The following is a 27161-nucleotide window of genomic DNA, read 5'->3' on the forward strand; positions in this document are numbered from 1 at the left end:
CACCACCTTCAGTAGGGGTGGGATGGCGGTTGGGCTATCTATCATGCTGACAAGGTCAGCCTGTGTCATGTCCACAATGGCGGCTATGGTGTCCCGGTCCAGACGGTAGAGGGTGTGGATCTGCTCATCAGTGAGGTTGAACGGATGTGCTCGGAGGCGTGGGATTGCGGGCTGCCTGCGTGGTGGTAGTGGCTGTGCTGGCGGCCCTTGCTGGCCCTGTCTTGGCCTCCTCCTCCTCCTGCGTCTCCTTCGTGCGGCCGGTAGCAGTTGGTGTTCGTCTTCTTCTTGGAGTTGGAGTAGTTGCAGTGCTATCAGGTCCCCCAGGGCCAACATCGCGAGTCCTGCCGGTAGCATTTCGGTGTGGTTGTGGGAGGAGACTGGCTGTGCAATTTATGTGTTTTCAGGCTGTATGGCCTCCACCTGTGGTGATTAATTCCACCTGTGCAAGCTGCTCTCCCCTTTGGCCGAGCACGTCCCGCGCACAACGCTGCAAATCTGGGAATGGCATCTTGCTATTGCAATCATGTATTTGTACCCGATGGCCGTGTAACATTGGTTGACATGTTCATTCTGCTGTGGTCCCATTGTTGCACATACTATCTGTGCAGTCGCGAACAGACTTGTGAAGGGTCAGTGGAACGTAGTACTCGAGTAACGGTGGGCCCTCATGCATCACTTTACCGAGTTGCAATGACGGGCGGGGCGTCCCATTTGTGGGTGAAGGCAGTTGCCATTTTCACACACAGCCGCACTCGATGGAATAATTAGTGATTTCAAACGGCCACAGATGCCTTTTCGGCGTGATGTTGCAAATGTGGAATTCCAAGGGCGGCGCTTTCGGTTTCCAGCTAGCGGCGAGGAGATGCCCACAGGTCTGACTGCAAATATAATGTTCTGTTGTTCAATGTCCTTGAGACAGGGCCCATGGCGAGGAAGCAATGATTGATATGAATAGTTTGGGATGCGCAATTGCTACGTGGGCGATGAGGCCGGCCGTTCCCACATACATGTTACTTCACAACACTGGAATTACGGGCTGGGGCACTGCGGATTTTGCAGGCTGCATAACGCACAGACTCAATGGATGTTTCTAATGTTATGTGAGTAATTATTCAGGCGTTTTGATTCCGGGATGAGGGAATGATGAATGGATGCATGGGCAGGTGATTTGATACAGAGTTTGCCATGTACAGGGCTTCTTGGGATCTATCCGCCTCCCCTACGCTATGTGATGCAGGGCTGCCATGGTGGGACCATCGTCTATCTGGCCTTGTTGAGCCCTCCCTGTCTCGACACGCCCTCAGACACTTGTGTCCATGCACATTAACATTCCCATCTGATGGATTCTGTTTTGACAGACGCATGCACAGGTACACTCGTTTGTGATGGTGTTTGCACCTCGATATAGATGGTTAGGAGTCGCAAGTGGTTTTGGGGTGGTGATGATCCTTTGGAGTGGGCTAGCATGCATATGGCTGTGGATTTCGTGTGATCATTGAAGTGAGTAGTTGGAATGTAGTTCTGATGGCCATTCTGTTCTTTTTCTTTTCTTTTGGTTGACAGGTATCTCCTCCCCTTTTGCCACTGCCATCTGTATGCCACTCCTGCAGATGGGTTTTACTCCCGACACCTGCTGCTTCGTGTTAATCAGTGGAGCAGCATTACGATCTTATGGGACTATCGCCAATGGCCCACATGCCCTTACGCAGTACTGGTGGCTCGGAGCAACATTTCGGCCTTTCAGCTGGACTAGTGCCTCCCCATTGGGACGGCCCTGCGGTTCTGTGCGCTTCCATGTTGCCTTTTCGTACGTGAATGTGGCTCTGTGTACCATGAGGGAACAGGACGACACACAAGTAGTGGCTGGTCATTTCTTGCGGATGCAGCCCACAATGGTGATTGGTGTTTAGGAGTTCATGGCCTGATGGCTGTATGGGCTTGGTGGCTTTGATGTGCATTAAATTTCTATTCTGATTTGGCCCGTGTAGCGTTTTTCTTTGCAAGTGATGTGGCATATGCCTATTTGGGGGGCGATGTATTGTGAGGAGATCTGCATTGGGTTCCAGCTTCGGAGTTTAGTTGCGTGGTACTGTACTGGGCGCGTTTGCCTACTAAGCCCGTGAGGTCAGGGATGGGGGCTGCCAATATGACAGTTTGAATGTTGTCATGCTCAGGGGCGGGGGATTGGGTTTTGTGTGACAGATGCCGGTCAGCCAGGTGGACTGGTGGAATGATGTGATTCTCGGAATATGGCTGGTCACAGGTGCCTGTGTTTGCGTGCGTTTCTTGGTGGGGGACTGTGGTCATGTCCATTGGGATGGCTTCTGTATTCGTGCCATCTGTGCCCTGCAGCTCCCATTGGCCCCTCTTGTGTTTCTTTTGTTCGTTGCCATGCATGGGTGACTTGTACATTTCAATGGTTGCATTGTGGCTTCATTGCACCTACGGGGAGTTGTACTTTGTGGGCAGGGAGCGGTGTACAGGCACTCAGTGGGGCCGTTTACGGTTGATTCGCGATGCCGTACTTCTCACCATGGCGGAATGGTACATTACGCCATGCCTGATGGCGTTAGGTACATGTCCGCTAGGGTCGGAATTGGCGTACCGTTGCGCCATGGTGGTGTTTGCGGTTTCGCATGGCGCGCGCGCGCGTGCTTGGTGCAGTTAGCGTTGGCGTTCACTACGGTGTCGCTAATGGCTTCGTACTTTGCGGTGACGGGTCATAGTCGCACCGAGCGCTATTCGATGGCGGTATTGCATTTCCGCCATCGTTTTCCGATTTCCGCAAGGGTCGTAATGAGGGCCAAGGTCTTTTTTCTAATATCTGCTATATGTTTTTTCCATGCAAACCTATAACAAAATACTCTGTAGGATTAAGGCCCACTATTTAGGAAGAACACCTGTTTGTCTTCTGATTCTAGTCAATCATACAGTTTAGGTTATTCCTCTGTGTTTTGGGGGCATCCATACCATCACCCTAAAAGACATAAATCTGATAATCAGCTCTCAGCAGGTATTCTCCTCTACTGTTAAGTTACACACACTGATCTGTCATGGCAGTGGTGCACTCCACTTGACTGCAAGCAGAGTTCTCTAGTCAGGGACCCTTTAAATGTTCCTCTCTTTGCTCATAACTATACTCTTACAACTACCAAAACCTTTCCTTTCAGGTCCTCTTTGTTACCTTTCTCAATTGAAAGATAGAACAAGAGACTATCTTCTCTTCTTGTACTTGAATATGTATTTCCTTCATGCCAGTCATATAACCATTTAGTAAGACATCCCCTTAGCTTGGGACATTTGGCTGCACGTGACACAAAACCATGCTTTAAGTCAGGGACTTAACACCCACTTAGAAGATAGATGGCAAGCCCATTGTCTTTCTGATAAATCAGTTACGTTACTAAATAGTTGCCCAGTGCAATAAGGTTAATCTTCGGGGCACAGTCCCAACAGTGTTTTGTTCCATTGCTGGAAAGTGTGTCATTCCTTGGTTGGACTTATTTGCTTTAAAAGAGAATTAGCCTATAATGCATACGTGTTACTTTGCTCATTCCCTCGAAACTTGTGTGATTGATCCCTACTTACAAAACTAACAAGAAAGACTGTTGCGTGCATTCCCACAATCCCATTCACACCAAGGTGGTTAATGAAGATAGAAAGCACACACATTTTAAATACCCACACAATGCTCATCTTGGTTGAGGGTTCGGGATAGTAATTGAAACTGAAACGTAGCCGATTCACATTAAATGGACTCTTTCAGCTAACACCAAACTGAGTACAACTTCACTTGTCGTTGTTGAAGTTGCACTCATAGGACTGCAACTGCAAGGTTGCTCACATTGTGCCTGTTCACACATGGAGATTCATACAAGGCATGCCGCAGTTGAGTACTTTGGATTTCATTTTCAGGAATTTTAGAATTTAATGGTTTGCCCTTTCAGCATCATGGAACTATTATGCCACCATGCAGTCTTTTTTGTGGTCTCTCTACCCTGTTTGAAATGTACACTCTATGTTCATCTCAGGAACACTTTGTATAGAAATCTGAAAAGGGATTGTAATTTATTTTGGTGACCCTCCCTCAAGTGTCGAAGTGGTCTGGGCTTATTGTGTGCTTTTGTGGGTACATCCACATAGTTAAAACCAGTTCCTCTTAAAGTAATACTCTGATGGAACCTTATAGTTCCATACACGATCGGAGTCTTTTGTAATAATCAGGATGTGTTTGTTCTTCCTTCTCTTTACCTCAATGAAGGAGTGGTATGCCATTGTTTGGACACTGTACTGATAATACTGTTGAAGTAATTGGATGTTGTTTTTAAATGCATGTACATTTTGGCAAGCACGAATGTTAGATTGGGCCATCCAGGCTAATCTAACTAGTTCTCTAAATCTTTGATTTCAGAGAATTAACTTTAACACGTATTCGAACAATCTAAGAGTGTTCAGGATTAATGAAATAGGGAAACATAATCATCATGGACTGCATTACAAGAAATAGTTATTTTGTTATGGCAACATGGGGTTAACCAATCGTATTTGTGGAGCATTATTGTCAGGTTATGGGGCATCTCCAGCTCTTCCGCTGTGGTGTCCTTTAATACAACCTTTATTGCTATAATTTATTTAATGATAGTGGTAGTTTGCTTTCAAGTTGAAGTGTTGGTCTGACCTGGATATAGCCTCATGGGATGCCTCATGAGTCATAACTTTCCACATAATAGTACCTCAGGTCTCACACTCACTAACAGTGCTGTCTAGTTCACTTGACCAATTGATTTGCGTGGGTAGTATACAGCATTGTGGCAGGATAAGAGAGAATGGGTGTTAAACTCCCAAGAGGAAACAGGGCAATAATTGTTTTTTAGAGGGCAAGTGTAGTTGCCTGTCTCAAGGAAATAACTCATTAGATTAAGGACTGTAATGAAGAAGGATACCTTGACAATCACCACATATTTATCAGGGTGAACCCTTCATCTCACTTTTCTTTGGACGAGGTTGTTATTTAGGCTTGAAAGATTAGGTGGTATTTGTTGAGGGATGCAGTGTAAGTTCCGTTGGAAAGCATTTGCAGCAATAATTAACTATCACTTTAACTTCTTTCTACTTCATTACTTTTAACAAATTCATAAACAATTATGAGCCTTATTCATGGAATTATTTGCATGAAAAACCCAGATTTGCGCGCCTTTCTGCCCGAAAATCCCCATACTTCAAACAGGGATTTTCGGGCAGAAAGGCACACAAATCTGCATTTTTCACGCAATGAATTCCATGAATCAGGCTGCATATCTTAAAAGGCTATTCTGTTCTCAAAGTTTTCTTTGGATGAGCTACGTATATAAGATGTGCACAACTGATAAGCTCCCATTTTATGATTTCGTTTTACTCTCTAATGTGAAAAATTCAGCATCCACTGTGTTTTGTGGTCATGGCCCAGAGACTCCTAGGATAATGCACCACCTGAAAGAAGAGCAGTAGATGATGGAGATATATGGAGCCATGTTGTTAATGGTGTCCTACAAAACGTGTGTTGGACAAGAGGTGAGATGCCCCTCTCTATGATGCAAGGAATGTCAGCGCTGACTGCACTAGCATCAAAATTGACTAGATATAGTCCTTCAAGTGTACGTAGGTGTTACTGTGCTACATAACTCATGCCTTATTTAAATACTCTGCTACCAATATCAATTAATGCTTGATCTAAGGTAAGACCTTGTGATTTATGAATAGTCTCTGCTTATACTAGTGACAGAGAAAACTGTTCTCTGCGTACATACATGTTTTTGAAAAGAAGGAATCGAGCTATTGAGTGTCATATCCTTTTAATTTCTGAAAGTGTGTCAAACTGGATATTGGCAAACTGAATGCTGTTGTTACTTGGTTATGTCTAGAAGCCAACAACCATACCAAGTGCTCCATTAACTAAACCTTGCTCTATGTCAAGGTTATGCTTTAAAATTACTCTACAGTTAACATATTATGTTAACATTTTCTCCAAACCAGCTGTGTTGGAGAAAGGGTTTTCTAAGGCATTTAGTTGTGCCATGCCTTGTTGACACATAGGTAGTGTCATACCGTGTATGTCTAGTTTGTATGTGGAATTCATTTCTACTAGTGGTTGCATTTCTTTTTTCAGTGTTGTTGCATTGAATTGTGCACAGCTTGCTAGAGTTGGCATTAAGGACATACAGTTGGCATTTGTGTGTGCTAATTCTTCCATGACATCAGTAGCACATGTGTTATGCTCGTACAGCTCATGGATGTGTCTGGTATTTAGGGTAGACTACACTTCCTACAATAGTAGACCAATCTGCATATTGGCTTAGGTAAGGCCTGCAGACTGACGCATGTTTTCAGTTAGTTCTCTGTATTGGAAATGTTGCCAGAGATGTACATTCCCGATGCTTCCAAGACTTTTCCAGCACAGTTTGTGTGCTAAGGTTTTAAAGATAGGTTCACCTTTCACTGGTGTTAATTGAAGGAGATCTCTGAAAAAAATGACATGTTTTCCTCCAAAGTATTCTTTGTAGTCTGTGTTGAGGACCTCCTGCAATCTCAGGTGAATCAAAGCTAACATTAGGTTGGAAACCATGCTCACCTCATCTATTAGGATCATTTTCATTTATTTCAAAACTCTGTGTCGCTCCATAGCAGCTTCTGCTGTAAGTTTGTAGTACTCTAATTTGTTTTGGTGTTCTGCTGTAAGGAGTAGCAATCGGTGTAAAGTGACATGACCTATGTTTTAGGCAGCTAACCCTGTGAGGGCAGTTACAACAGCTGAAAGGTTGTTGTTACGTTAATTGTTGGAGGAATACTGATAATCTTTTATTAAGAATGTTTTCCCTGAACCAGCTTCAAAACTTACATATAGCAGTACAGGTTTGTAGCGTTCACAGATACAAGTTTTAGTTTTGTGCTGTATACCATTTTCAATTTCTATACTTACTTATAGAACAATAGTATGCTGCTCATAGTTCAGTTGGGATTTTAGTAGAGCAAACTCTTTGCTTATACTGACACATGGTGGTCTCTACTTCTGTCATGGCTAATTCTGCCTCTTTTGGTGTGAGTGGCTGTCCATGTAGTTTTTGACTTCCTGTCACAGAAGGTTCACTGCTCTCAGGAGTGTATACATTTAGTTGTGCTTGAAGTTCTTCTTTGTGTTGGTGTTCATTGTCCAATATTGTTTTGTACCGTGTAAGGTTTACATCTGTTATGGTACTTTCACTTGCATTGAAAGCATCTTCATAGGAGTCATGGATGCCTAATAAATCTGCTTCTTTTTTCCATGGTTTGAAAAGTTGCAGTAGAGCCATGTAGTACAGTTCTTTGGGTTGACGAGTTTTTAATGTCAATTTCATATGATTAATCAGGCTGCGTTTGGTAAGTTTCATCAGGCTGCCTTCACAACTTTCAACTCTGTATCTACCTTTTTTCTCTACTGGTTTAATGTTATTTTTGTATGCAAAGTTTTGTGCTACGTGGTACAGGCAAATGGTTTCTAAAGTAATACTCCTGTTTGGGTTGTATGTGTCCAATAAGTTGTTTTTCAAAATGTCCTGGATGTTGGGATCGTTTTTGGCTATTGTTTCTATGTCTTTGTACAATTTGAAAAATCTTTTTCTGGATGCAGCAGGACCAAGGCTTAGCCACACTATGTTTTCAGATTTCCCACATAAGGCGTTGCTAGTTAAACGGTCTGAGGCTTTGTAGCAGCCACATTCTTTATGGAACAGCACTTTTATGCCAAAGCAATACAATTTCTGTGACAGTGTTTTGTCAAATGATATGTCATCCCAAAGGTCTTTGAGCTCTGTTTTCTCTGTTCTGGTTAAGTAGGCTGTGGCATATTGTGCAACTGCAGTGGAACTGTCTGCAATGTACTGTACATCTACATTTGCATTCCATAGGAGGGCAATTATTGCATTGTAATCATTGATGTGCTTTGGTTCTTTTTATGCAGTATGTGTTCTTAGGAGATTTCCCTTTCACGCTGTGTATAACTGAAGACATGAAGCTGTTTACTTGCCCTGTTGCTGAAACTGGTCTAGGGAAACCAAAACAGCATTTGGTGTAGTATTTTCCTTTGTTCTTATATTTGCGTCGACAATACTTGCCACATTTGTGTCTTTGAAACTGCAAATTCTGTGCATGTAGGTCACTATGTGTACTTTGTGAAGGGATTTCACAAGTGACATTTTTGTGAATGAACTGCAAAAACAGTTTCATCACTGTCTTCACCAAATTTAGGAGCATTTTTAATCCACAAAAGCATGTGGGTGTGTGGTGCTCCTCTGGCTTGATATTCTTTTCTCCAAAAGAAGTGTTCCACTTCTCTGAGGGGAGGAAGTGCTTTATTGCAAATGAAGTGCAGCATGGTAAAGAAGTGATGATGGAAGTACCTTGTTACCTTTACAGGATCAAGAGAGCAAAGATGTCCAGGTTTTTTCATGTCTGCACCTTTTTTTGTTTTTGTTTTCTATGCGTAGTAAAGTGTGCAAGTCTTCCCATTCATTGTTCTCTTTAAGGTATTGCAACGCTTTCCTAACTTTGTTTAAGTCCACCAGTTGCTGCCAATTTTTTTAAACGTTTGTAGGTACACCATTTACCAGGATAATGAAAGATTGTTCTATTGACCTTTGCAGTCGTAGAGTGTCTACATTTGCTTTGAGATCTAATGTTAAATAAACTACTTTCCCACAAATGCCTCTTTGTATTTCAGGCAATTTTGCAGTTTTTGGTTGAAGTCATATTATTGCTTAAAATGGGTCTACTGTTTGGATTATAATGCTCTTTGGCAATGGAAATACTTCCAAATTATTACTGATTGCCTGTGAAGGCATACGGTTATTGTCAAGTTTTGCAGTGCAGTATGTGCACAGTATGGAGGTGTTAGTAATTTCGTATTTGTCTTCAACTATAAGGTACAGAGCAAATTGAAACCATTGGGATTCCTCATTTTCTTATAGTTTGTGCATTATACCTATAGTTTTCTTGCTCTTTCTATTTTCTGCAACAACACACACATACTTATTTTGGCACTTAATAAGATGTGCTTTTGAACTTTCGTATTTCTTTTTTGTATGTGTGACATAGAATGTTGACATCTGCAAAGTTGTCGCTACTGTTGTCAGAAAGTGCTGGAATTTGTAAGTGGTCTTTATTTCCAAAATATTTCCTTTGGATGTGCCCTATTTCTTCGAGCATTTGTTTGCCTATACTGTGTAGGAGAATATCATTTAAACGTTTCAGCGCTAAAGATGGACTTTTTGCATAGTACATTTTGTAAACAATATTTCTTACAGACAAATGTTGTATTGCTAACATTTTGATATGGTGGAAGGTGCTTTTGCAAGCAGGTCCAGAAATACAGGCTAAGGAATGTCTTTGTCGTCCTGTGTGTTTCCATACTGGACATTAGTCTAAAGTACTTTCATGTTTCCTTTGTTGTTGGCTTTCACATAGTAATTGAGGAACTGCTGTAAAGATTTAGGGGGTAATTCATCGAATTCAGCGCACAAGTGGCGCACGCGGCTGGCGCACAGTGTGCGTGTGCAAATCCCTGCGCCAGCCGCGTGCGCTGAAATCCATTTCCTCGCACAGCGTATTCATGGATTCCAGCCACCAAAACCAGCCGTGGCGCACAGTGGCGCAGCGACCCTGCAGCAGCGCCAGTTACGCCCCCAAGAACGCCTCCCGCGCAGGGAAAAGCCATCAACATACCCAATCCAGCGCAAAGGGCTGCGCTAACCCTGTACCAGCAAAGCAAGCGGGCTACGTGTATCACTGGGGTGCGCGGGAAGTACCTCACGCGATTGGCCCCGTGCGAGCAGGGTACGTGTATTTCAGGGGTGCGCGGGAAGTTCCACACGCGATTCCATCAGGGTACGTGTATTTCGGGGGTGTGTGTGAAGTTCCACACGCGATATCAGCAGGGTACGTGTATTTCAGGGTGCAGGGGAAGTTACACACGCGATTCCAGCACGGTACATGTATTTCAGGGGTGCGAGGGAAGTTCCACACGCGAATAGCCTGGGCGCGTGTATTTCAGGGGTGCGCGGGAAGTTCCACACGCGAATAGCCTGGGCGCGTGTATTCCAGGGGTGCGCGGGAAGTTCCACACGCGAATAGCCTGGGCGCGTGTATTTCAGGGGTGCGCGGGAAGTTCCACACGCGAATAGCCTGGGCGCGTGTATTTCAGGGGTGCGCGGAAAGTTCCACACGCGAATAGCCTGGGCGCGTGTATTCCAGGGGTGCGCGGGAAGTTCCACACGCGAATAGCCTGGGCGCGTGTATTTCAGGGGTGCGCGGGAAGTTCCACACGCGAATAGCCTGGGCGCGTGTATTACAGGGGTGCGCGGGAAGTTCCACACGCGAATAGCCTGGGCGCGTGTATTTCAGGGGTGCGCGGGAAGTTCCACACGCGAATAGCCTGGGCGCGTGTATTTCAGGGGTGCGCGGGAAGTTCCACACGCGAATAGCCTGGGCGCGTGTATTTCAGGGGTGCGCGCGAAGTTCCACACGCGAATAGCCTGGGCGCGTGTATTTCAGGGGTGCGCGGAAAGTTTTACACGCAATTTCTGCAGGGTACGTGTATTTCAGGGGTGCCGGGGAGTCCTACATGTGATTTGACAGTGTGGGTCCTCCCAGGTGTTCCCTGTACACCGTCCACGGCCCCTGTAGGCAGCCCACACCACAGGGGGCTACCCTGCATCCCTGGTCATGTCCCGCAGGCAGCCCACCCAACATGGGCATGCCCCCCAGCAAAGGCACATGTCTCCTTGAACTAATGAACACCAACTCATGTCCCCCACCACCCCCACCCCCCAGCACTGTGGGGCACCTGCCTGCAGGCCCCCACCCATGTCCAACTCATGTCCCCCACCACCCCCACCCCCCAGCATTGCGGGGCACCCTCCACCAGGCCCTCGCCCATGTCCCACCCATGCCCCCTGCACCTAGGTCCCAACAATCCCCAATCATGTCCTTAATGGCCATCCTCCCCTGCCAAAAGGCCCAACCAACTATCACATCCACCCACATATCAAAGGCAATAACATGTTACACACCCAATGTAAATAATGCAAATGAACACATGTCTGTCACACACAATGGCTGCAAGTGAATGTTAAAACACCCAACATGACAAGCATGAAAGTAATGAGATGATACGACACATTGAAGGATGAAAATAAAAATGTATTGAAAATCAACTAGAATGGAAATGAAATTAGAAAAACCACAAAGCAAAACAACAAAAAGAAGATGAATGTCCATGAAAAAAATCCAAATAATCAAAAAATCCATAGAAGAACTATATACAAGACAATCCCGGGTCCATGAGCCCAACCAAATGAAACCTAACTATGTCAACTAACTAAAAACTGAACTATATACAAAAAAGTGGCGCATTGTCCAATCGCAACCAAATAAAAAAAAAAATAATTTAAAGGAAACCTACCACTAACTATATAACTATATACAATGGCAGCGGGCAAGTCCTTCGGCTCACTCTTTGATGTTGCCGGCCAGGGCATCATCGAACTCCATGTCGATGTCCTGGGGCCGGACTCTGTCCTGGCCCCGAGGTCTCGCAGGGATAACCCCATGTTCACCTCAAACTCCCTGCGAGCTTCCTCGAGGCACTCAGCCCGCCTCAATGCCCGACGCATGGAGAACTCCTCCCTGACCATGGTGAGCCGCTCCTTCTCCGCCCGCTGCCGCTCCGCACCTGTCCGCTGGACCAACTGCTCCCACACGGAAGACACTACCATACCAGGATTCTCCTGCCCTCCGGCCGATGCCTGCCCCTCTGATCTTGATGGCCCCGAGCCATGATGCCTCCCACGTCGAGCCTGCTGCTGCCTCCGACGCCACTGCCTCTGCCAGCACGACGGCATCCAGGATGATGGAAACCACCGACGCCGTCGTGCACGTGCCCTGCCCGATGATGCCGTCACATCCTCCATCTGCTGGGGTCCAGTTGCTGTGTTGTCCACCCCTGCTGGACCTCTGACTCCCGACTGTGGCAGGGATGGGATCCCCACCGAGCTGGCTGCATTGGTCAGGGCAGGTCCACAGGGGGCCCTGGTGGCATCTGGGCCGGAAGACGGCAAGGAGAACGACTGGCATATAGTCTCCACAGAGGAGGAGAGGGCCGCCAGATTGGCCGACACATGCAGGAAACCCCCGAACATGGCCGATCCCAATTGGGCCACGTCGGCACGGTGCTCTTCGTGATGACGTGCGTGCTCCTCCTGGAAAGCACGCACGGCATCACGAATCACAGCCGTGCGCATCGCGACCACAATCAGGACCTTCTCCACACGGCCAGGGGTCCCCTCGTCCGCAGGTGGAGGGGAGTCAGATGACATGGACATCCCCTCTACCTGCGGACGGGCCTGGGACGGGGCATCCCGGCTAGTGCAAGGTGGTGCACCCACAGGTTCTGGGACAGCGACATGCACAGGCCCCTCCACGGTGACCTGTGCTGTCTCCTGCCCCTGCCCCTGGACTGCACCACTTGCACCAGCAGGGATGCCCCCACCAGGCCCCATGTGCGCCTCAGTGGCGGCCTCCTCCTCCTCTGTGGAAACCACCAACCTGGATGGCTCCTCGCCGTCTACCGCCGTAGCAGGCCCCTGTGGGGGCTCACCCACCCCTTCCGCTGCAGCCGTGGGGGCATCCCCGCCGCCTTGCTCCACAGCGCCGTCTCCGCCCTCTCCTTCACTAGCCGCTGCGTAGAGGGAGACATAGAACACAAGCATCAGGGTACTGTACAATGGTCCCCTAGACAGGAAGCAATAGCAGATGAGTGCCACTGTCAAAGTACACTTCCATCATGTCACACCACAACACATGTGTCAGTCCAGGCAAAACACACACAGTGACAGTCATGGTGCGTGCCATGGACATTTCAATGCATGTCCAATGGACTCTCGAATCATACAATGTAATGGGACTCACATGCATCATGGGTCATGCCTATCACATGCACACACTTCACCTCAGTCACATCCATCTGGCCCCGTACACCCCAATCACAGTGCATACAAGGATGACTAGGCTGCATCAGTGAATCTGTACATTGTCACAGACATGTGTCATGCATCCATGGCACTCACAAGTCACAGACACGCAGGTCAGGCACACAGACATGGATACCACATATGTATCTGGCATCAGCACCCATCCCTCGCCCCCACCCATGTCCAGGAACAGAGACTGCCATGCTCTCATGTGTGCAATCTGCACAGGGCTCCCCATGTCGCATTCAAACACATGCAACAACCGTGCGGTTCACACATTACAGGTCGCACATGCATTCCCATGATGTCCCTGCACACATACATGCGTACATGGCCTATGTCACACATGCAGGCAAGTATCAGACAACCAGCACACTGCAACATGCCCTGTTTCACACAGCAATGCTTGGCCACTTACCGCTCAACTCCATACGGGTCTCCCTCTCAAGGACCTGCGCGTGGAGCGCAGGGTGTGCGCGTTCCAGGACCCTCAACTGGATGGAACTCATGCGGCCCCGGCCCCCCTCCACGAGGCGCCGGGCCTTCATGAGGGTCCTGGACCTCAAGTCCTCCCAGCGCTTCTTGACCTTCTGGATGGTGCGGGTTGCCACCCCCTCCGCGTTGATGGCAACCACACAGTCGGCCCAGATCCTATCCCGTCCTTCCCTGTTGGCGCGGGACGATCCGAAGAGGGCATCATACTGCCCCAGGACTTGCTCCACCAGGACACCAACTTCGGTGGCAGTGAAGCTGGTGCCCCTCTGCCCCTCTGGCCGGGGGTTGCCACTGGGGTCAGATGTGGATGTGCCCGACATGGCAAACCCAGGGGCAGGAGTGGGTGGACAACTGGGTCTGGGGCTGGGCTGTGGAGCGATGTTATTCGAGTCGGGAGTCTTCTGTACCAGCAGGGGTGGACACAGCAACTGGACCCCTGCAGATGGCTGATGTGCAGGCACCAAATGGCAGGGCACGGTGGCAGCAGGCAGGCAGGCAGGCAGCAGCAGATGGCACGTGGGAGGCTGCTCGGGGCACTGGGGGCAGTGATTCGGCCTTCTGGGCAGGAGCGTGGTCTTCCGTGTGTTTTCACGTGGCCAGCTTGATACGGAGTGATTTGGCACGTGAAAAATCTGCACGTCAGCGTGTAATTGGAGGAAAGGCCCTTAGCGCGTAAGCACGTCAGCACGTGTACGCGATTTCATTGGACCAAAGGCCCTTACAGCGTAAGCGCGTCTGTGACGTTTTGCGCACGGGCGTTGCCCTGGCAGGGCTTGGAGATCCCGCGTGCCTTTATGTTCTGTACGTGCTTTTAGTGCGGTGCGTGTGTTTTCCATCCATTGGGGTTCACACGCTATTACTTCACAGCGGGTGTTGGCTACGCGTTCTACTACACGCAGGCAGACGGTGAGTGGTACCCCGCTCCACCAGGCCCGATCGCGTGAGAAAGTTCACGTGAATCCCTGAAATACACGTAGCCCATTCCCCCAGGCCCGATCGCGTGAGAAACTTCACGCGAACCCCTGAAATACACGTAGCCCGCTCCCCCAGGCCCGATCGCGTGAGGAACTTCACGCGAACCCCTGAAATACACGTAGCCCGCTCCCCCAGGCCCGATCGCGTGAGAAACTTCACGCGAACCCCTGAAATACACGTAGCCCGCTCCCCCAGGCCCGATCGCGTGAGAAACTTCACGCGAACCCCTGAAATACACGTAGCCCGCTCCCCCAGGCCCGATCGCGTGAGAAAGTTCACGCGAACCCCTGAAATACACATAGCCCGCTCCCCCAGGCCCGATCGCGTGAGGAACTTCACGCGAACCCCTGAAATACACTTAGCCCGCTCCCCCAGGCCCGATCGCGTGAGGAACTTCACGCGAACCCCTGAAATACACGTAGCCCGTTCCCCCAGGCCCGATCGCGTGAGAAACTTCACGCGAACCCCTGAAATACACGTAGCCCGCTCCCCCAGGCCCGATCGCGTGAGGAACTTCACGCGAACCCCTGAAATACACGTAGCCCGCTCCCCCAGGCCCGATCGCGTGAGAAACTTCACGCGAACCCCTGAAATACACGTAGCCCGCTCCCCCAGGCCCGATCGCGTGAGAAACTTCACGCGAACCCCTGAAATACACGTAGCCCGCTCCCCCAGGCCCGATCGCGTGAGAAAGTTCACGCGAACCCCTGAAATACACGTAGCCCGCTCCCCCAGGCCCGATCGCGTGAGAAACTTCACGCGAACCCCTGAAATACACGTAGCCCGCTCCCCCAGGCCCGATCGCGTGAGAAAGTTCACGCGAACCCCTGAAATACACGTACCCTGCTCAATCGCGTGTGTAACTTCCCGCGCAACCCCGAAATACACGTGCCCCGCTCGCACAGGCACTATTGCTGTATGTTGCCACTTTTGTAATGCGCAGGGACGCTACCGCCTGCCTTCGTGTGGCGGACGTGTTTGGGCTTGTGCGTGTCTTTCGCTGTGCGTGGCTTTGCCCTATTCGATTCCATGAATACGTGTGGTTCGGGTGCGTGTGGGCGTTCCGTCTGCTTCCCTGCAGTACATCCCCAGTTACGCCCTTGTTTTCGCGAGTTGTTCCCCATTCCGCACGTTACGCCCCGTGTTCCGCCCACTTTCTAGTGTATTCGCAGAGGTTGTGCGCTTTCACTGTGCGCGTCGCGCACGTCTTTCGGGATGTTGCAGTGATGTGTGCGCCATGCACGGGTTTGGCGCACATCCCGAGGAAGACACGCCCAGGGACTTCCATGAATCGCACTCTTTTTTTCCGCTTGTTCCTGCTTGCGCCTGCTTGCGCGTAGATTTTCGGCGCACGTTTGTTCCATGAATCGGCCCCTTAATAGAGTTTTGGCAAACGTTACACATTGATGTGCAAGGCCATTTGTAGGTGGGGCGTATTTGTTCGGTGGAATATAGAGTGGCATCTAAGTGGCATCTTAGTTTGATGGGGATATTTGTGAAGGCAGTGTGTCTTCTTCCATTATGGTATTGTGTATCTTTTCATAACCTCATCCACTACTGTGTATGGCAATTTGGTTTGTTTGCTCTTGTTTGTATGACTCTTCATTGAAGTATGGCGCTGTCCTGGTGGTGTCACTCCACTCACCTGTACAGATGTTGCCAAAGGTATCTATGCTGAGATTGTGTTTGTTTTCGAAGTAGTGGTTGTAGTTTACCAATTCATTTTGTTAGTGGTTTCATTATTCTGTTTAAAATTAATTTACACAATTTCCGTTTCAGGAGCATTGCACTGTCTACAAGAGCTTCCAGGATTATTTTTCTGCAGTAAGTTTTAAGGGTTGAGCATGGTTGCTCCCCTCTATTTATAATGTTCTGAAGGAGTCTGTGGTGGAACATATTTTGTATAAGTAATGTTTTGGAATGCTTCCTTGTGGTGATATTAACATTTGTACATGCTCTGTTCGCAGTAGTGTGAATGTTTTTAGTGCATTTCTTTTCATGTCTACATTTTGACAGAAGAATTACAGTTTTCTTACTGGTAGCTGATTTTGTTTTTTCGTTAGTGACTGTATTAGCTCTTCTCTTTAAACATTCTGTACAAATTGTGCTAGGGGTGGATGGCTACTTTCCATGCTTTTAGGTTGTGCTGATCTATTTCTGTGTTATTTTCTATGGAGTTGCTGTTGGGTAGGCATTCTGTGGTAGCTGTTGGAGAAAAAAGGAAAGTGTGGGTGTGCAGATTTCAAAATGTATATGTATGCAATGTGCATGAGTGGGTGAATATTAGGGTAGGCACATACATGGGAGTCTGTTACTGTGTATTGTCTCTAACTTTTGGTTGGGAACACTATATTACTATGTCGGGGTTAGTGTAATGGTGGAAAGATGATAATATGAAGTGAGGGACTGTAGAGGTGGCATGAATAATAATGAATGAAAAATACTGGTGGATTGACGCAATTCTGTATCTTACAATACAAGAACACTGCACTCTATCAGTAAGACATACAACACTACAATGGTATTGTACTTTCTTTGTTGGTTGGTGAGAGTAGATATATTGTACATTATGTTTTCAAGTGCACAGGCCAGTGCCTTTCAGGACAGAGGTGGGGACTGCAGCTGTACAATAAGATTGTAAGACAATATGTTTGTTAATGGCACAGTGATTGCATTTGGAGAATACCTTATTTTTTTAAATTTTTTTATTATTAATTTGTTTAGTTGCATAACAACTTTTCAAATACATATAAACATACAATTATTTCATTTCTACTCATTTCATTTAAGATAAAACTTTCAATCAAATTTCAAATGTCATGTTTAAATTCCAACCTTAAAATTTGCAATTAACTTCAGAAACTCACTTGAATGAACAAGCAAAAACAGAGAAAGAAAGGCAAAGCACAGGAGGTATAAGGGTAAGGGGAAGGGGAAGGGGAGGCGGGAAAGAGAACAGCTCCAACCTGACTTAATAATGTAAGAAATTCATCATCCTTCCCCTTCACCCTTCCTACTATGACTATCTTCGGGTACTGTCCTTTCTAAGAAGTGTACAATTGCCACTTTTACCGATACTTTTGGGCATGTAAAGATCCATTGCCAAGTTTCCTGTGCATTTAAATGGACCGTAAACTCAAACACTCTTTGGAAAAATTGTTTGCGAGTCACAATCAAGGCAGGACAATGCACCAATAAGTGTTTCAATGTTTCAGGTTCACATTCATTTAAGCAATACCAGCAGTGTATTACGTTTTTTGAGATTATTCTTCTTCGCACCAATACTTCACGAGTGTGCCACAAGTTGAACCTAAAGCGCATGTACTGAGCTTGAATGTATGGTGAGAGGCATTTAGTCAAATATCCACCATTTGTCTATACCTTTTTGCTCCAAACAATGAAATGTCAAAATCCTTGTATTGCGCACATAACTCCATATTCTGTAGCCAGTCAAATTGACAGAGTTTAATTTTTGCTCGCCCAGGATTGGTCATTAGTAGTTCCAGATCGATAGATGCTTCTGACATTGCATTATTTGTTGTTTTGCACCAAGTTTTTGATAGTGTATTACGATCTGATAGTAAGTGTTTTGCTGCTATGCCCAACACATTGTGCATTCAAATGCTCAGTATAGATTTACGTAGTAGGGAGCAAATTTTCCATAATAATTGAGAATACAAAGAAAGCGACCCCAATTCATATCTGATCAAGGGTAGGGGGTGCAGTTAGGCAAATTCAGAACTTTATTCCAAAAGCTGGCTTCCATTTTATTCCAATCTTCTTTTTTTATAGTGCAGAAGGCCTCCATGCCGTATATCAAGATTGGGATTACTTTCATTTGATAGAATGACAGAACATGCTTGAGTGAGAATTTCCCACACTTGTATGCCAGTATTTTGGCTTGCGATGTTAGAGCTCGAAGTTTGGAATCTAGTTCGATTCTATGATGAATTTGATTAATAGTATTTGAGAACACTATTCTAAGATATTTATAATGGTCCACTTCGGCCAAGATTGTATTTTGAATTCTCCACGGGCCCTCTTGTCTTCTTTTTATTTTAGATGGTTTTGGCGTGCATACCACCAGCTGTGATTTGTTGATGTTTATAATAATATTGTTCTTTTTTGTGTACCAGTCTAAGGCTTGTAACATATTCTGCAGTCCACTAGGGGTTTGGGACATAATTACCAAATCGTCGGCGTACAAAAGATCTTTTATATTTTGATTGCCTAGCTTTGGAGCGTCACAGATGATGTTAGTGAAAATGTCCCCCATGTCCAAGATGAAAAAATTGAATAAAAATGATGCAAGTGGACATCCTTGTTTCAAACCTCTCTCCGTGGCTATCATTGCTGTTAAGAGGCCTCCATATGTTAAACGTACTTGCATTGTGGTATTTGTGTAGAGTAGCATGAACAAGGTTAGTATGGAAGTAGGGCAATTATGTTTTTTCATTTTATTGTATAGTATGGTTTTGTCAATCGAATCGAAAGCTGCCTGAAAATCGATAAATGCCAAGTATAGTGATTGGCCTTTTTCTGCATATTGCTGTTTGATCAAGTTCAGGCATAAGATGTTAGGGACCGTACCCAACCCCGACACAAAACCAGCTTGAAAAAGATCAATTAGATGTTGATCTGTGGTCCATTTGTTTAATTCTTTTAATAGTAGATTTCCATAGATTTTGCCCGGCACATCCAACAGTGAGATTGGTCGGTAGCTAGTTGGAAGTTGGCGATCCCCCTTTTTGAATAGGTGTACAGTTATGGCATGAGTCCAGCTGTTAGGGATTACTTGCTCTTGATTTATGGCCTTAAATATTTTGTACAATATAGATGCCCACAATTCCGGATGCAATTTCAGCTGATAGTTGGATAGCCCGTAGGACCAAACGCCTTCGAATTGCTTGCTGATTTGATCAGAAGCCGTATGTCCTCCTGATCAAATTCTATTTGGAATTTTTGCAAAGCTTTGTTATCTTTAGGGCAATCACTGCCATCAGGTCTGGCGTAAAGTTTTGTGAAGTGTTGTACCCATTGTTGTTCATTAACTGCATTTGCTTGAATTGCCACCCGTGAGCCAACCATTGCTTGGTTAATGATTGACCACATTTTTGCTGTGTTTTAGTGGCTAAAATACTTAACATATTTGCACCATCGTTTTGGTACAATTGGGCTTGATGTTGTCTGACCCACTTTATATATCGGTTTTTAGCCTTCCTAAGTTGCGATGCCTTCTGATCCGGTAAGTTTCTAGCAATGTGCCTTACTTCTGCTCGATATGCTCTTTTTCTCGATTTCAGTGCCAGATCGAATGAGACGAGGTGAGGTTTGGCTAATGATTTTGGCTAGTGATTTGGTGTATGTTAATTTGGGCTGCTAAAAAAGTTGCATTACATTGCTGTATTCCATTCCCAGATAGCCCAAACTGCCCACATCCCTAGACATTGAATTTGCCAGAAGTTTGTTGAAATGTTGTAAATTTTCCTCAGACCATCTAAGACGATTCATTCCAGGATTGACACATAGGTGGGCTTTTTGCAGCATATTGTTGTCACTTATTTTTGGGTACTCACACTCCCTCCCAAGTTATTGTCAAAATATTGTGATCACTTTTATCTGAGTGCAATACTTCAAACCCCACTACCGCTGCACATAAATTCGTGTTTACATATATGTAATCAATTATGGAATGGTTACTACCACGTTTCCACGTTGCATGGGCCGGTGTGTCTAGTTTAAATGCTCCATTAAGCATATGAATATTTCGATGTTTCATGAATAGCTTCCATCTGTGCGTTTTTAGTTTTTCACTGTTTTGCTTTCCCAGCAGTTCATATTGAAGTCAACTGCCATGACTACATAGGATATTGTGACGTCGGTTTCAATTACATCTAAAAGCATTGATAGATCATGATAGAATTTGGATTCTGTTATATCCATGCTATTCCAATATATATTCAGAATTGCGTAACCAATGTTCCCGAAATATGCTCTTTACCAAGAGCATATTATTATTTGGCATTGCCCATAATTCTGATGATGTGACCTTGGATTTAATAGCAATTAAAAGTCCCGATGATGGTCTTCCAGAGGAATTTTTAAGTGCAGGGTTTAAAAAAATATCATGATTATACCATACAGGAACCAACGTCAACCTGGTTTCCTGTAGTAAAATGATGTCTGATGCTCCTAAATTACTGTCATCATTGTTAAGTAAATGAGCAAACCCTCTTGTGTTCCAACTTGAGAGTGTCGCTAGGTTTTTATGCTTCAAACTGTCTAGTTATCATAGTTTCTCAGAGCATTTGCATTGACATGTGTGAGGCATTTCTTGTCTTCTTTTGTCTCCCTTCTCTTGAGCTGTATTTCTTCTGTGGTCGATTACTTGGTTTGATTCAAAACCTTGCTTTGTATTGGGAGATATTTCGGGACTTAATTCAAAAACCCAGATTGTATAAGGCTTTTTTTTGATGACCATATTACATTTTGAATGACTCGTGAGTTTAGCCAAAGTCGAACCGAGTCGAGTTTGCCATCTTTGGTGAATTCTACACAGTCAATGTCAGAGGATGTGATGTCTTCTAGTTCTGATATTTCTGAGAAGATAGCCATTACTGATCTCCTGTTCAGATCAGGGGGAGGACGACATGCTAGTGTCAAGGAGTATGTTGCCAAGCGTTTGGGTCCAGGTTTGAGGTCAAAGTTAGCTTTCTCATTCCTTTCGTTTTTCATTTCCTCTGACTGAGCCTTGACTAAACTTCCTGATTTGTGGCTGATTTCAATAGATCTCAAAGCTGCTTCAATTATGTGTAGAACTTCAGCATTCTTATGTGAACTACTAACTGCATATTCATTGTTCACCATTTTGGATGTGTGATGAAAACCTTGCGTTGCTGCCGAATCTGAAGATGAATCACGAGGGTGTAAGGGTGTTATGCCCTTGTATTGAATATGACTAGACTTTTCTTCCCCCTCGTGCGCCCTTCCTTCCAACAGCCTAATTCAAGCTTCTCTGACTCGGTTAATGGCTTCTGCGATTCATTCATTGCGCCTTGTTTATCACCTTCCGGAGCTCTGTGGCTGGTCATATAGGCATCTACTGTTTTCCGTATCTCCAGTCTGTGTTGGTTCAATGCTTCTAAATTGCGGGCTTGTGCCACTGCAATTGCTCCGGCTTTGGAACTATCAGGTTTTGCATTTTTTTCTACTTGATCATTAGACTCAGTAGATGAATTTGAGTTACTATGATCAATATGTTGTAATAAATCATCTAATGGTTCGTATGCCATCTGATTAACCAGAGCTTTCTTTGAGATTTTGTTCTCCTTTACTAATGTTTGCTGTTCATATTTTTTCTTTATCGCCTGGGAAGCAGAGATTGCGTTTTTTTGAGGGAGGGTAATAGCCTTAAAGAATTGCTTAGTACTTACTGCCACTCCCTTTTTTTCTTTCTTGGAGTTTTTAATGGGTTTATGTATGTCCTTGTCCGCAGGAGTGCCTGTTTTACCTGCCTTGAAGATTTTATAATCCATTTTTGACAAACCTTCTTGGTCGTTGTTGATAGCTGATGTCCCTGTCATTTTTTTGCCTTGCTGGGCTTTGGATGGTTCTGTGATTTCCACTATGACTTTTTCAATGTATGAAGGAGTTGTACTTGTTTTTTTAGGATTGTCCGGCTCAAAGGATTTGGTAACATTTGAGGTTGGCACGCGACTGCTATCCCCAGTTGTTTTGATTTTTTAACTGGACTCTGCGGCAAAACTCTAGTGACTCATCATGGCTAAAATTGACTACTGCAGTGCTCTCTACCTAGGCACTAGTCAAGAGAAATAAACTCCAAACTACCCAACACAACGCCATTCGTGCCGCCTTAAACATCCCTCGTAACCACCATATCTCAGAAACTAGATCAAAGTTAAAGTGGCTACCTGTCAAGCAAAGAATCTCACTCAAAGCACTCGCCATTACGCACAAATGTCTGGCCAACAAGGCCCCCATCTATCTCGGCAGTCGACTGTTGCGACACTCGACCTCCCGTCCACTAAGAACTGCCCAGTCCCATTGCTTAGCCATCCCTAGATTTAAAATACAAAAAGCAGGGGGTTCAAGCTTCCCGGTCCTAGCGTCCAAGCTCTGGAATTCCCTCCCTGCTACAATCAGAGCGGAAGAGTCTTTTCACACTTTCAAAGCCAATACCAGATCCTGGCTTTTCGACCTGCCTTAAGTCCCACAAATCGCCTCTGTCTTACTCTCTCTGACCTGCTGACTGTTTTACTTGTACTTAATGTCCTGTTCATATCATGTAATGTCATTCCTCTGTAAATTCATGCATTGCGACTCCTGTATCTATGCATTTCTGTAACCTTACAAATTGCGCCCTGATGCCCCCGTGCCTGCGGGTTGCGCGTTATGAATAAAATAAATACAAATACAAATACAATTGAGGTGTTGCTCAAATGTTTCTTGTCAAACACGTATATCTTCCATATTAGCTGACTGTTTGGCCAATTTAGAATCAATAGACTCATATAATTTACCTAATTGTGCATTGTGCATTTCCTTAGAGTGCTCTGTGTCCATTAGAGGCAGAATCTGAGGTTTTCTGGGAGTTGGATGCATGAAGGACACTCTTAAAGCAGAGCTATTATCCTCCTCTTCGGGGGAGTCAAACAGCACTGGGGATTTAGACAGATTGTCTGGCAGTGCTTGTATTGAGAAGGCCGTGCCTTCAGGGTCTAAATCAAACACTGCCGCATCTACACTCAGGCACGTTGTTATATTTGGTGATGCTATTTTAACTGTTGGCGGGATAGCTTTTAGTAAAGCACTGTCTGAGATCGATGAACCTTCAGGGCGGGATATGTAGATGGCCTGAGGATCAGGCGCTGCAGGTATTGCAATATCTGGAAGTGTATGATTTGCTTGACATGATTTCAGTGTTGTGCTTGGAGTTAGGTTCCAGGCAAGCTCATGGCACCTGTGTTTCCAATTTGAAGCTGGTCCATCCTCCCACCAGTGCTAGCAATGGCCTTTTCTCTTGCCTCTCTCCAATAGGTACGAATGTCGTTACAGTTCCCCAAATTCAATGGAGCCAAGCCTCTTTCTTTCGATTTGTGGGAGCGAGGAGTGGAACATGTCATACTTGCAGCGCGCTGCCACGGTGCAGGGGTTAATAGTATTCTTTCCCGTCTAACTGCTGAAGGATCTACTGGATGGGGCATACCAGTTTTTAAAGTGCGGAGCTGCATTTTACGTACGGTTGACACGGGAAGTGTCTCTAAGGTTAAATGAATCAGCGCTGACGCACTGAATAACTACTTGCGTATGATCCTCTTGCCTGCAGCGCCAAACAGCCGCACAACAACCGGTGCCCTTAACACTGCAAGGGTGACTAGGGCGCAGGATTGAAGGCTTGGACCAATCACGTGACCGCACACATGAGCAGCCCTAGCTCCGCCTCCTCCAGGAAGCGTGTCGCGGCAGTGCAAATCCCAGCAAGAGCTTTTTTCTCTCACTCGCAATGCCGGGAACAGGAACAAAGTCTAAAGTGCAGCGTGCCACAATTACTGCTGCTTCAGAATACCACACATACGCCACTTGGGCGACTCGGGCGCAGTAATGAGGGCTTGGTCCAATCACGTAACCGCACACGTGAGCAGCGCTAGCTCCGCCTCCTCCAGGAAGCGGGTTGCGGCAGTGCAACTCCCGGCAAGAGCTTTTATCTCTCACTCCCAGTGCCGGGAACAGGAACAGAGTCTAAAGTGCAGCGTGCCAAAATTACTGCTGCTTCAGAATTCCACACATACCGTATTTAAAAGTTTAGGGAGATGTCTTGGTAGGAAGAGTTAGTGTGTGTGTACAAATGGTGGGTCTGTATATGAATGGAGACTTGGGAACATCAGCATGTTTGGTAAGGGGGTAAGTGGGTTATTTGTAAGTGTGTTGTATGACGTGCACTTTAGCAAGTGTGTGTATTGGTGTAGGACTATTTCGTTTGAAAATGGATTAGGTTTCATTGTAGAAGGGTGAGAAAAAGGTTTGGAAAGATGTACAGATTGTAAAGGAGAATTATTTTGTGTGTGCAATTCCATTTACTTTTCTGCACATATATGCTTGCTACATGAGTGGAGCAATTATTTCAGTTGTTTAATTTATTTATGCACATTTATGAATGGTACTGTTGTCAATGCACACATAATTTCTTTTGGTTTTCAATTAATGTTGCATTCTGTGAAGTGTGCAAGGTAAGTGACAGGCACCCTGTTGTCATGCATGCAATGTATGTACTTGGCTTAGTTTGGTAGGATACATTCACTGATCCTTTTCTGTGAGATTTGTACACATTTTATAGGAGGTGCGTTTGTGGTTACAAAGGTTGTAACATTGATAGAAAGAAAGAAGAGAGTAACTATTTGGATATTACAGTGGCTGATATGTGTAAATGCCAACTTTGCAAGCACATACCACTGTAGGTGGCATTTGATGGTAAGTGATGGGAGAAATGACAGTATGCTTTTGAGTACGTTATGGAGGTTGAGTGGCAGGTACCCTGTTGCGGTACTTATAACAGAGTTGCCAATGTACTGTATAAAAAATATTGATACCTGCAGTTTGTGGTGTTGGGTGGCGATGTGGTTGAATATGGATGCAGAAATCGTACATAGTTTTACAGTAGTTCCAGTGGAGGTGCTTTTCATTCACAGGACACTTGCACTCTGAGTGTTTAACGGTTAGTATGGATTGTTGAACAGCGATGTTAGTGTTAGATGCAGAGGTCTTGCATGTGATTGGTGGATGCGTGTGTGGCTACAAAAGGAGTACTGGAAAGGGAAGAAGGACTGCCCCTGCTTTACTGAGGTGTGGCCCTCGTAGTAGTTGGGGAAGCGCACGTGCGACAAGCTGTCCTTCTTACTATGCGTGGCATGGAAATGGGACTGCGGATTATCCAATCAGGTGTGGAGGGTGTGCTTAACAGGAAGGGGTGTTAATACTTGTTCTAATTGCTGTGTAGTGTGATGATGGCAGAGATGCAGAGAGTGAGAGTGCTCATCATCAGTGATTCGTGTGTGGGTGAACTGCACACAAATGTCCAGGGCAGCAGCATTGATGAAAATGTTGGTGTGGATGGAGTGCCCGTTTTGTGGTGTAGTGTGGCTCTACCAAGTTTGCCGAGTTTGCAAGCTGTGATTGCAGAGTGCAGAGATGTGGCCACTTGGAGTACTGTTGACATACTAGTGCTGCATTGTGGAGCACTACATATGGCTTTTCGCACTGCTGCAAGTTTGCTCATTGCACTGAAGGAGGTAATGACAGCAGTGATGCATCATTTTTCCACTGCAACAGTGATTTTCTCATGCATACCACCAAGACAAGTGTGGAACAATCCTGATGTACTTTCTTCCGAGGTAGAGAAGGAAAGGTGTCTTGTAAACAGCGTCATGTCTGCATTTCTGTTCGATGCTGGCATGTTCTTCTGTGCCCACGAGAACCTTAGTGCTTCTAATGTGAGCCGATTTTTTTTGTCCCCCATTGAAAATGCTCTTGTGTTCCAGCATCTAAAAGCTATTTTGTTTACAAGCACCTTTAAAAAATGAGAAAAAAGAAAAAAATTGAAAAAAACATTTTTCACAGCTACCAATAAAGCGGGGATCCTCTGCCCTGGTTGAAATGCGTTCCCGCACCCGCACAAAAAGCAAAATATGTCCACGTAGAACGCAGCATTTAGAGTTGCGCACATGCATATGCGGGTATTTTGAGGGTAACTGGCATGGAAATGGGACTGTGTAGGTGTGGGAATTGTTCAATAAGGTTTCCTGGGTGTAGTGTGTTTGGACAGATTGTGCCAGAAGGTGTGTTTGCAAATAGGCGTGCACTTGGCTATGATTATGGCTGTACTGTTCAGGAAGCAGAGTGTATGGCTTTTGGGCGACTCTTGGATACATTGGTTGGAAGTGCATGCTGAACGCTGTGGAGTGGCTGCACACCTTGGGTTCCATCATGTGGATGTCCACTAGTACGGAGTAAGTGGGAAGAAGTGGCTGCATGTCGGTGCTCTTTGTGCCACTTTGGTGATGCTCGATCATCCAGACATTATTATTATTCATTGTGGAGGGAACAGTTTAGGACATGTTACCGGAATCTGACAGCATTTTTGATGTCATCTTTGATGTCATGGGTGGTAGTCCTTGCAGTGCACAGTGGTGATGTGAGTTATGGTTGCTTAGTTTACCATAATTGGCACATTTCTGCAGGTTTTTGGTTTTACTAGTAAGCATAATATGGATAGGTTGTTATTACTGCAAAGTAACTGTAATGGCCCTTTGAAAAAGCTTTTGCACTGAATTTCATAGCTTTTTATTAGGGCAACTGAACCATAACGTCCCTTTTAGAAAATTGTTTCACTGAATATACATACTTTGAAGCATGTGAAGAGTTTTCTTTGTTCGGTAGCTGGTTTTGTCAACCTTCTTTTTTTCTGAAATTGTAAAAGAAAGTTATTTATTTCGTTATTGTTCACTTGTTAGGCATCTATACAATAAGAATATGCTGTTTCAAAGCTTATATGTTTATGTGGTAATGTTCAAGTAGTTTCAGTAAAATAGCTTGGTATTTATTGTGGTAGGCATATTTATTGGTTAAAGGAGTAAATAA

The sequence above is a fragment of the Ambystoma mexicanum genome, chromosome 1q (assembly GCF_040938575.1).
Source record: "Ambystoma mexicanum isolate Mex_15411 chromosome 1q, UKY_AmexF1_1, whole genome shotgun sequence".
NCBI lineage: Eukaryota > Metazoa > Chordata > Amphibia > Caudata > Ambystomatidae > Ambystoma > Ambystoma mexicanum.